Raw genomic sequence first — 12,158 nt, 5'->3', positions numbered from 1 at the left:
GACATGGGATTGTGAAGAAATACCAGGGCAAGAGAAGAAAGAGTGATTCGAGGAGAGAAAAAAAAAATGTCCTAGGTAAACAGCCTGAATCACCTGGAATATTCTCTGCTGGTTCCCTTTTGGAAATTGCCACGGTTGCCAGCCAGGTGTTTAGATCAGGTTTCTCCACCTCAGCACTTTTGGCTTCTCAGGCTGGATAATTCTTTATTGTGGGGGGCTGTCCTGTGCAATGTTTAGCAGCATCACTAGCCTCTACCCACTAGATGCCAGTAGCTCCCCCATTTGTGACAAGCAAAAGTGTCTCTAGACACTGCACAGTGTACCCCAGGGTGCAGAATCAACCCCAGGTGAGACGCACAGCTCTAGATGGAGGAACTGAGGTTCTGAGCACTTGGGGAACGCAGGCTGACCACGGTGGTGGACTGGTGCTTGCCTGGGGTGACGAATGAACCTGCGAGGTCCCTTGCAAGCTTCCCCACGTAGAGTGTGGAGCTGCAGCATCCTTCACAGGGCAGCCTGGCTCAGTGATGAAGAATACAGGCTCTGGAGCCAGACCGCCTGTGTTCAAATACTGGTATCGCCCTTAGCTCTGTCACCTTGGGAAAGCTGTATAACCTCTCTGAGCACCCAGTTAAAGTGGGAGAGAGTATTACACTGTAGGTTCTCGTAAACATGAGTTACCGTGTTTGGACTGTTTAGCGCGCAGGTTCGAGTACATAGGAAGAGCTCACTATAGGCTAGCTAAGAAGGATGAAGTAAGTCTGAAGACTAAACCCAGGAAGGTGGGCCAGTGTTCTTTAAAATACCCCCCAGCGGCTAGCTCAGTGCTAGGAAGGCCCCCTTAGTGTTTGGGGGAGGCCCTCTGTGTATATAACATTTCCAGATGTGTTTTGTTTGACTGGCAAGCGTTAAAAAGATACTCAAATTAATTGGCAGCACTTAAAAAGATGAGTATTTTCACATTCAAATTGGGATTTCTTGCTTCAAAACAGGAAGAACTGGCCACCTGAGTACATGGCGTCACAGGTCCCCTGTAGCGACACTCAGCTGGATCCCAGCAGCCACTGCGCCTTCCAGACAAGGCCGGCTGTGTCCAGTTAGCCAGCCATTTATGCCACCTAACTGACCCCTGCAGACTCACGCACTTGCCATGGTTGTCACAAGTGTCTTCCCTCTAACTCAGAGTTTCTCAACCTCACCCTGACTGACATTTTGGGCCAAATAATTGTGAGGGGCTATTGTGTGCATCAGACCCTCAGAGGGGCTTACCACGTGCCTCTTGCCTCAGAGACCCTGACCAGAGCCGCTCACACCGGTGGTGACCCCTTGATGCCGATGCCGCCAACACCGTACTAGACTCAGCGCCTCAAGACTCACAGGCTTCATCGCCTTCACTCTCCCTGACAAGCTTATCAGACACGGACGTGAGCATCATGCCCATTTTACAGATGAGGATGCCGAGGCTGGGAGAATTAAGTCACTCACTTTATCAGTTGTCCATTGCTGAATAACACACCACACTCACACCAAAAATCAGTGGCTGAAAACGATCACCATTGTATTTGCTTGGGATCCTGTGGGTAGACGATATGGGCTGGGTTAACTGTGAGGGGCGGCGGACGGATGAGGGGCTGGCTGATCCCACACAGCCTCTCTCTCTCGCACACTTCAATAGCTGGTTCTGGCTGCTGGCGGGGCCTTTCTCTCCATGTGGTCTCTTATCTTTAAGGATAAGGGGTGCCCTGGGCTCTTTCACACTGTGATACCACATCCCACGAAGGTGAGACTGGAAGCCTCAAAGGCCTCTTGAGGCCTGAAATCCAGTTACACTGGAGTTGGCCCTCCACATCCACAGATACAGAATGCTGACATCGGGAATCGAGCGTCCTCGCATTTTGGTATCTGAGGGGGGGTCCTGGAACCAATTCCCATGGACGTGGAGGGATGACTATATATCACTTCCACTGCATGCACTGGCCAAAGCAAGCCCATGGACAGCCCAGATTCAAAGAGATAGAGAAATAGGCACCACCTCTCAATGAGAGGAGTGGCAAAGTCCCATTGCAAAGGAGATCACATTGCAAAGGAGATCTGTACAGACTGGGAGAAGTTGCTGCAGCATCTTCAGATGGTCCCTCCCGTGGGCCAAGATTCCACAGTGTTTGAGTGGCTCTACCTCGCCTCTCTCCTCTGACAGCAGCTGCAATAGGATTCCCTTCTCTCACCCCCAGAAACCCACCTTAAGCATGGGGCAGAGGGTAGGACAAAGAATTTGGAGTCAAGAAAACCTGGTTCCAAGCTTTGCTCTCATTAGCTGTGTGTCCTTCAGCCAGTTACTTAACCCCTCTGAGCTTCATTCAATATTCTCACGTGGCACATGAGGATATGATAACGTTATAGGGTGTTGGTGAGGACTGCTAATCATGGAAGTGAAGAGCATGGCACCGAGTAGGACCTCAAGCAGTGGCAGGGATGATGGTGGTGGTGGCAGCAGTCACCCGCTGGCATGGGGAGAAAACAGCCACATTCCCATCACCAGCTTTTGATGACTCATGAGCCTCCCTGATTCAGCAACTTGCAGGGCGCTCCCTTCAAGGCACTGGGAGGGGACTCCTGAAGGTTCCTGGTCAGGCTCAGGCTGGGGAAGCAGAGGGTGGGGAATCAGAGGATGGGCTCAGCCTCAGCTCAGACATGCCAAGTCCTCCCCCATCCCTGGGAAACTCCGAGGAATGTTTTCCCATGTCTCAGGAGAGACCTGTGACACGAGCAGGGTGGGGACCCACCTCTTCTTTACAGAGCAAGATTTTGAGGCTGAGAAGAGCAGCCCTGAACCCTAGGCACACCCTGCACCGTACCCCACTTCGCTTCCTGCGGGTATCAAGCTGTGCCCCCGTGCGTAAGCCAGTGAGCTTCCTTTGGGCCTCAGGTTCCTGTCTATCAAGTGGAAATAATAAGACCTGTGCAACTGCTCCCATTTACTGCACACATGTCCTGGGTGGTTTTTGTTTTTTTTTTAATGTATTTTTCATTATTTTGTTTGATCTCATGGCATCCAACAAAAAGAAGCGTTACTCTTTTCATTTTCCAGAAGAAACAGAAGCCCCAGAAGACTAAGTGTCTTTTCCGAAACTACAGAGCTGGTAAGAAGCAAAGCCAGGTCCCTCTGATTATAGAGCCCTCATTTTATCCACAAGATGACACTACCTCAGGGTTACTGGAAAGAGAAAAATGGAAGGCTAGAAACACTAGAAACCTAACATTTCATTCCTGACCCAGAGTCACTTGTCCTAGTTTTCGAGCTGAGACCACCTTGGAGTCCCTGGTGAAAGTTCACACACTCTTGCAAGGTTTCCCTCTGCACATGAACCAGGCCTGAGAGACCTAGACTCTGGCTTTATGACCAGCCCAACAGCACTTTCACCATCTGGATAGTGGCCCAACTCTGGCCACCACTTTGCTGTGTGACTTTGGGCAAATCCCTTCCCCTCGGTGGGCCTTATTTCCTGACATGTGCACAATGGTTTGGATGGGGTCACATGACTGAGTTTGGTTTCCTGTTCAGCAGTATCGCGTCCCAGGAAATTGCTGGCATGTGGAGGTGGAGAACAGGCCTCAAACCCTAATACTTGGGAATAAAAGAATGCAAATGAAAACCGGCCTCCGCTGCTTCCGGATACATACAGGGAGAGCATCTCGTTTGCACGTCCTCCTCTACCACGTCCTGGCTCTATGCCCCACCCAGCATGAGGTGGCAACACAGGAAAACTGTGAGTGTCAGAATCAGAAACACCTGCACCATCTTGGGCAAATCTGACCTTTCTGAGCTCTCATTTCCTGGTCTGTGAAAGGGGCAAACCCTATCCACGGTGCAGGGCTGCTGTGAGGATTACCTGGAAAAGGGTTCCCGCAGTGATAGGCACATGGTGACCACTCATTAACCAGAAGCTCTTATGTTATTATCCTAATCTGTAAGCCCGCCTGTCTGCCGGGACCCCTCCCACCCTGGAGAGAGAAGCCTGATCAACTATGTAGCAGCAGATAATCCACGAGTTAACTCCAACGCACTCCTCGGCACGTTGTCCCCTGAGTGTGCTTCCTGGGAGAAGAGACTAAAAGCGGTCAATTCTTCGCAGCCCTCCCAGCCTCCGGCCGTCTTTCTGGAGGGATTTCTGGCATCCTCGAGGTGGATTTCCCTTCCTAGGGCCTCTTCAGACTTTCACGATTCCGGCTGTGCCTGAAGGCTGTCTGCTTTTATTCTCTCCCTCCACCTTCCCCAGACGCTGCTGGGCGCCAGGGCTTCTGCAAGGTGCGGAAAAGAGCGAGACCCTCTCATGCCTCGAGCCGCTCCAAGTTGACCTCGAGGTCGACGGCGAGGTGCAAGTCCAGGCTGAACCAGGAAGGAGACTGCACGGTGATTCCCAGGGAGCCTCCACGCGCCGGCAGGAAAACCACACTCGAGCACGTTCTCAGCGAGCAGTTTAAACCACTTGAATTCGGGTCTCGCAAACCAAGAAACCAGTTCTAAGTGTTTTCACCTCTCCCACTGCTTCCTCCTAAATTTCATTAGGGCTGACAATTTGTATATCCACTTACAGTGTAATGTGATTTAAATGGCTGACCATAACTGTTAGTGATGGAGTTTTCCCGGGGCACAGGGCCCCTCCGCAGCTGGGCGGTAGTTTTAAAGGCCAGGATGCCTCTTGTTAGACGCAGTGTTCATCCTAGGAGGCGGGAGGGACTGCCTCTTGGCCCCCTTCCCTCTTCACCCCACAATCACTTTTGTTCTTGGAGGCCGAGCTATCTTGGAGTTTTCGGCATGCAATGAAACACACTCGACCACAGGCCCCGTGTTGAGCCAGGACGGCTGGAGGAGAAGCCAAGCCCGTTGCCCTGACCGGCTACAGGGTTAGGAGGAATTGACAGTGTGTGTCCTGCTTTGTGGCTTTTCTTTTCGTTTTGGCTTTGTAACTAAAACAGAGCTGATGCCTCAGACATGAGCTGTTCAGTTTTATTTTATCCCTTCTCAGGATTTCACACACATTGTGTATGTGTGTCTGTGCTTGTATATTTGTGTGTGGGGGGGGGGTGGGGGAGACCAGTTATCATATCATGGATTGAATTTGGGTTTGAATCCTTGCCCTGTCTCACTTGGGGACCTCAGGCATCTCCTTTTGCCCCTATGAGTATCGATTTCCTCACCTGGATCATGAAGCTGGTGTTCCTGCCTTGCATAATTAATCAGGTGAAGTATCTAGAACGGCACTGTCCAATACAGGAGCCATTAACCACATTTGGCGATTTAAATTTAATTAAAATAAAATAAAATATCCAGTTCCTCAGTTGCACTGGCTACATCTCACATGCTTAACAACCACACATCCAAAGTGACGCGTAGTTACAGCACTTTCCAGCACTGAGGAAAGTTCTACTGGAAGCACTGGCCTGGAGCTGTGCCTGTACCCCCTAGATGCTCAAGCTGTACCTGCAGGAAGCATTGTGGCCTCCACCACCTTTAAACCACACCAACACCTGCGGTCAACAGGGTGCTGACTTAAATCAGAAAAACACCTTACAGAGATCAGCTTCCCCCAGAATCGAGAACTTGAAACTCACAAATCAGCTGTCTTGTTCTGAGGACCCTGTTTCTCGTATGCATCATGTCCAAATGCGGGAAAATACTCCACAGAGAGGCAGATGCAACACAAGATCAGCAAAGACTGCAAAGTGCAAAATGGAGGCTGTAACACGGCAGGTGCCCAGAGTGCCAATGGTTCTGGACCGTATTAAGTTAAGGTTCTTTTGACCACAATCCCAGAATCCAACTTCAGCTGGAGGAAACAACAGCTCCTTGGAAGATGTTGCCATGTCTCCTGGAAGCCAAGGAAGTCTCGAGCCATAGGGGTGGCTCCGGGGACCTCAGATCAGAAATGCGTGAATTTGCCCTCTGCTGTGCTCTCCAAATTTGACAGAGCTCCCGAATCGGCTAGGATATTCATAAAATACAGATGCTAGGGCCCTCCCTTGGACGTGCAGATTCATCACGCTTGGAGGGAGTCCTGGGAATCTGTTTTTTCTAGGCTCCTTGGATGAGACTAAAACCTATGTTCCAGATCTGCACTCCCAGCTCTCCTGTGTTTCTAGAAACCCTGCTGCCAGGTTGAATGCCATAATCCAGAGCGAGGATCTGATTCGCCCATTCATCTGCCATTGTTCAATCAGCACAGCTGGGGGTGAGGAGGAAGGGCAGCAGAGTTTCTGGGCTCAAGTCCGATTCCTGGGGTCTAAATTCCTGGAACTACCATATAACCCAGCAGTCCCACTTCTGGGTCTTTGTCCAAAAGAATTGGAATCAGGATCTCAGAGAGACATGTGCACTCCCGTATTCAGTGCAGCATTCTTCACAATAGCCAAGATCTGAAAATAGCCTAAATGTCTATCGACAGATGAATGGATAAAGAAAATGTGGTATATACGTACAAGGAAATATTATTCAGCTTCGATTAAAAAAAGGAAATCCTGGGCTTCCCTGGTGGCGCAGTGGTTGAGAGTCCACCTGCCGATGCAGGGGACACGGGTTCGTGCCCTGGTCCAGGAAGATCCCACATGCCGCAGAACGGCTAGGCCCATAAGCCATGGCCGCTGAGCCAGCATATCCGGAGCCTGTGCTCCGCAACGAGAGAGGCCACGACAGTGAGAGGCCCACATAACGCAAAAAAAAAAAAAAAAAAAAAAAAAAAAAAGGAAATCCTGCCATACACAACAACGTAGATGAAACTGGAGGACAGACGTTATGCTAAGTGAAATAAACCAGTCACAGAAGGACAAGATACCACATGATTCCACTTACAGGAGGCATCCACAATCGTCCAACTCCTAGACACAGAGACTAGAATGGTGGTTGCCAGGGGATGATGGGGGGAGGGCGAAATAGGGAGCTGCTGTTCAAACGGGTATAAAGTTTCAGTCACGCAAGAAGAATAAATTCTAGAGACCTGCTGTACAGCATTGTGCCTGCGGTTAACAATACTGTATTGTACACTTAAAAATTTGTTAACAGGTAGATCTCATGTTAAGTTCTCTTACCACAATTTAAAGAAAAAAAGGAGGGAGTTCTGATGAGGTGTTCAGAGAGCACAGACACAGCTCCTACGGGGCCAATGCCGTTTCAGGGCTTTATTTTGTGACGTCTAGGGGTAGTGAGGCATTTTGTCATGCAGTCACAGGTAACCAATTCAAAGAGCTCTATTTTCTTTTGGGGGGAAACAATTTGAAAGCCATTTCTCTTACTATTAAATGTGCTGTTGATTTTGCAACTTTTCAGTGAAAAACTTAGTCCTGAGAACACGTGATTTGAAGGGGTGCTTCACACACCTGACTTGGTGATATCCAAGGGTCTTCATCTCCTTTTTGCCCTCAGACTAAATGCTCTATTTCATAATGGAAATGAATGGGTAAAACTATTCCTGTGTGTGTGTGTTTGTGTGTATGGGAAAAATGTCTGAATAGCAGTGCATCAAAGTGTTCACAGCGGTGAAGTCAGTTTTCAGTTTTATTAATCTTTATATTCTAATATTTCTATGATGAAAATGATTTTTTTGCAATCATTAAAGGTCATTTTTAAATATAAAAATGGACACATGAAATAATGGTTGACATGCGTGTGACTACCCCTGTGAACAGTGTGGAAAACGATCTCTGAGGGCTAACTTCACGCTTGAAGCTAAGCAAAGTTTTGGCTTCCAAGGGTGGAGAACGGCTCAGGAGTCGTAATCGGCGTCACACCGCTCCCTCCACAGGAGGCGATGGGAGAAGGACCCGCTAGGCTAGGTCCTGAGAGTCAGGCTAAGGACTCTGAAGGGGTTTTTCCTTTGTACCCGGGACAGTGCTCAGTGCTGATAATTATGCAAAAGTACAGGAGGAAAAAATGAAGAAAGAATTTAAGTCAGACTCACATGGTGAAGCTTGGAGAGGAGGGAGAATCAGAGGATGTTTACTTGACACAGAGCATTTGGGTTCTTTTAGGTTTCTGACCTGGGGCTGGAAGAGCACGGGACCAAGGACGTGTGGGTGAGCAGTTGTCGCTTTCAGTGGAGGTGACTGAGGCATTGTGCCAAACGGCAGCAGAAGTCAGTCCACTCGGCCGGCAGTCAAGGGAAGTGAAGCCGTGGTGAGCTCGGGGAGGTCCTTCCGTTTGAGGCTGGTGGTAAAGGCGGACGGCATCCCCCCTGGGCTGATGCGTCCTCAGCCGAGGGGTGAGCTTCCCCCTTGGTTTCAACAGAGCTGCTCCCTTTCCATGGACATGTTTTCACAATGACTTGAAGATGCAAATGAGTTGACGGCATCTTCTTCACTTGCTATGTTGCTGGCAAATAAAAACTTTTATTATTATATACTATCCCTATTAATACCAGATGTTTTGCACCTCAAATTCTATTGGGTTTGGTATCAGTGCGGCTACCGTCATCTCCGTTTGGTTGGTACTTGTCTCTTTTAATCCTTTTGTTCAACTGCTCTGTATCTTTAGGTTCTGAGTGTCTCTTTTAAACATCTGGAGTTGGATTTTCTTTACTCTGACGATCTTCACTCTTTGCCTTTTAACCGAAAAGTTAGTTCATTATTTTGATTGTATATATTTTGAGCTTTCTGTTTGTCCTACTTTTTCTTTCTTTTGTTTATCTTCCTTTCTTGCTCTTTGGGGTGATTTGTATTTCCTTTTTCTCATTCCATTTTCTTTTTGTTTCGGAAGCTATATTTCCTATTTTTTTTAAATATGGATACCCTCTATGCTTAAATATTTATATTGAATAAAGTCTAATATTAATCAGTACCTTGATCATCTTCTCAAGCAATGTGAGGTTCCTAGATCATTTCAATTCCAGTTTTTCTTCTCCTAATGTATATGCTCTTATTTGACCAGTGTCCTGGTTACTTAATGCCCTAAAGTAGATACTGCAGTTATTATTTTAAACAGTCAATGTTCATTTAGATTTTCCAACGTATATGCCAAGATCTTGTCTCTTAGACCACCTGTGATCTGTATTGACTTTCCTTAGCGCCAGAAGTGCAGCCTTTAGAAGTTCTTTTAGTGAGTTGATGGGAATTGTCTTAGTTTTTTTTTTATTGAAAATATTTTTATTTAACCATCAATCTTAAATGGACGTTTTCCTGGGTATGAAATGACAATTATTCATCCATCCCTTTGACTCACAAAATATTATGATAACAAAGCTGTGTGCTAGACACCCAGGAATCAGGTACGAGCCAGTGCAAACTCTGTCTCTATTCTTACGGGACTAACCAGATAGTTGGAAAAGCAGACAATCAAACCATTACACAAATAAATATGAAATTGCAATTGGTAACTGATATGAAGGGCTCATGGTGCTCTGAGAGTTTATACTAGGGAGCTTGACCCAATCGGGGGGACCAGGGAAAGTTTCCCTCAAAGAAAGAGAAATTGAGCTGGGAATTACACTGAAGCTTGGTGAATAAGTAGGAGGTACCTTGGGCAAAGGCAGGGCTGGGAAGAGTGGTGTCAGGGGAGAGTAATCCAGGCACAAGAAACAGCAAATGCAAAGGCCCTGTGGTGGACTGGCACCTTTGAGAAGCTGAAAAATGGCCAGTGAGACTGGATGACTAAGAATGGTGGGGACAGTGGCCAACTGGGCTGGGAAGTTCAGCTGGAGATCATGAAGAGCTTGCAAACTGTGTTGACGATGTTGGGCTGTCTACTAAAATGATATCTTTCTATTTATAATTCATAGTAGAGAAGTAGAAGGAAGGAAAGAAGAAAGGCAGCCAGCCAGACATGCCTGATTCCCAAGGATAAGATAAGACCCAGTCTAAAGCACAAGGCACTTGCTATCAAAGTCTTCCTGCTAACAGTTTGTAGCTAGACATATGTCTAAACTCCCTGTCTGGTTTTTTTTTTGCGGTACGCGAGCCTCTCACTGTTGTGGCCTCTCCCGTTGCAGAGCACAGGCTCCGGACGCACAGGCTCAGCGGCCATGGCTCACGGGCCCAGCCGCTCCGCGGCATGTGGGATCTTCCCAGACCGGGGCACGAACCCGTGTCCCCTGCATCGGCAGGCGGACTCTCAACCACCATGCCACCAGGGAAGCCCTGGGGTATTCTTGAGAGAGATATAGCTTGCTAAAGCTCATTTCATCAAAAGGAGAAGGTAGATATAGCTTGCTAAAGCTCATTTTATGAAAAGGAGAAAGGTAGATAATCAACAAATTCTTCTTGACTAATTTTTCAAAATAGTTGGTAAAAAGCATAAGTCAGTGTCAGCAATCTCCCCATTCTCTACACAGGTCCCTGCTCCGTCCCTTCCCAAATACACAGTGGAAAAAGACAGTCTCTTCAGCCAGTGTTGTTGGGAAAACTGGACAGCCCCATGAAATCAATGAAATTAGAACACTCCTTCACACCATACACAAAAATAAACTCAAAATGGCTTAAAGACTTAAATATAAGACATGACACCATGAAATTCTTAGAAGAGAACATAGGCAAAACATTCTCTGACATAAATCACAGCACTGTTTTCTTAGGTCAGTCTCCCAAGGCAATAAGAAAAAAAAGCAAAAATAAACAAATGGAGCCCAATCAAACTTACAAGCTTTGGCACAGCAAAGGAAACCATAAACAAAACAAAGACAACCTGTGGATGGACTGGGAGAAAATATTTGCAAATGATGCAACTGACAAGGGCTTAATTGCCAAAATATACAAACAGCTCATGCAGCTCAATAACAAAAAAAACAAACAACCCAATCAAGAATGGGCAGAAGACCTACATAGACATTTCTCCAAAGAAGATATACTGATGGCCAATAAGCACATGAAAAGATGCTCAATATCACTAATTACGAAAGAAATGCAAATCACAACTACAATGAGGTATCAGCTCACACTGCTCAGAATGGCCATCATCAAAAAGCCTATAAATAACAAATGCTGAGGTGGGGCCAGGGTCTGGGCTGACCCCATAGCTTCCTTGGCAGGTCCAGGTGTGTGACGACAGCTGGTCCTGGTGTCTGACTTCAGTAGGTCTGCACTGGAGGCTTTGTGAGCACAGTGCCTCAGGGACATCTGGGCTGACTGCCTGCATTCCCATGAGGCGGGGCCAAGGGCAGCGCCAGCAACAGTGTACTCTGTGAGTGTTCACGAAGGGTGACAGGTGATACTGCAGAGTGCACTGCCTGGTGGACAGCTCCTGCCAAGGAATACTCGGTGGCTCCTCTCCCAGCAGAAGCACTGCAGTCCCACCTACCTCACACTACAGATCAGAAGGAGATCCGGGGACCTCTACTCCAACAACTGGGGAGCAAACCCTGCCCCAGACAGTGTTGTGACAACCACAGAGCAAAGAAGACACCCCACTCAACATCTAGTGCAGCTTGGGTCACAACAGCAATCACACCACCTATCAAGGTGATAATGGCCAGAACACACTGAGGAAAGATGTGGTAGCTGTCCAGACTCAAGAAAGCCCTCACACCAAAAATATTAGACTCACGCAGCCTCCACATACAAATAGCCTTTCAGGACCACAGTAGATTACTGTTTCTCCTAACTTAATAGAGTCAGAGAAATGAAACAGAGGAACCACTCCCAACTAAAAGAACAAGAGAATTCCCCTGAAAGAAGGAACAATGAAACAGACCTCTCCAGTCTGCCAGATCCCTGGTTCAAAGGAGGTAATAAAAATACTGAAGGAATTAAGAAAGGTTATTGATAGAAATACAGATCACTGTAACAAGGAACTAGAAACTATAAAGAGGAGCCAATTAAAATTAGAAAATTCATTTTCTGAGATGAAAGCCAAGCTACAGGCAATAAATAGCAAAGTAAATAATGCAGAAGAATAAATAAGTGATCTGGAGGATAGAACAATGGAGATCACTCAGTGAAAACAGCAGACAGAAAGACAAATGAAAAAAAAATGAAAGCAATATATGAGACCTATGGGATAATACAAAACGAGCCAATCTATACATAATAGGGATCTGAGAAGGAGAAGAAAGGGAAAAGGGGATTGAAAGTGTATTTGAAGAAAGTATGGCTTTCTTTAAGGGATGAGAGACAAGATGGTGAAGTAGAAGAACTGTGAGCTCACCTGTTCTCATAAGCACACCAAAATCACAACTAAT

The 12,158-nt window shown here is 47.1% G+C and overlaps 1 long non-coding RNA gene across 1 annotated transcript in view; it reads right to left on the bottom strand.

Moving 5' to 3' along the window:
- LOC132432393 (uncharacterized) overlaps positions 1-12,158 on the bottom strand; it is a 47,360-nt gene that overhangs the window by 5,596 nt on the left and 29,606 nt on the right. The gene's annotated exons all lie outside the window — the stretch shown is intronic.

The sequence above is a fragment of the Delphinus delphis genome, chromosome 10 (genome assembly GCF_949987515.2).
Source record: "Delphinus delphis chromosome 10, mDelDel1.2, whole genome shotgun sequence".
In the NCBI taxonomy this organism is placed as follows: Eukaryota; Metazoa; Chordata; class Mammalia; order Artiodactyla; family Delphinidae; genus Delphinus; species Delphinus delphis.
The sequence above is the reverse complement of the archived record's forward strand: the minus strand, read 5'-3'. Positions and strand labels throughout refer to the sequence as shown.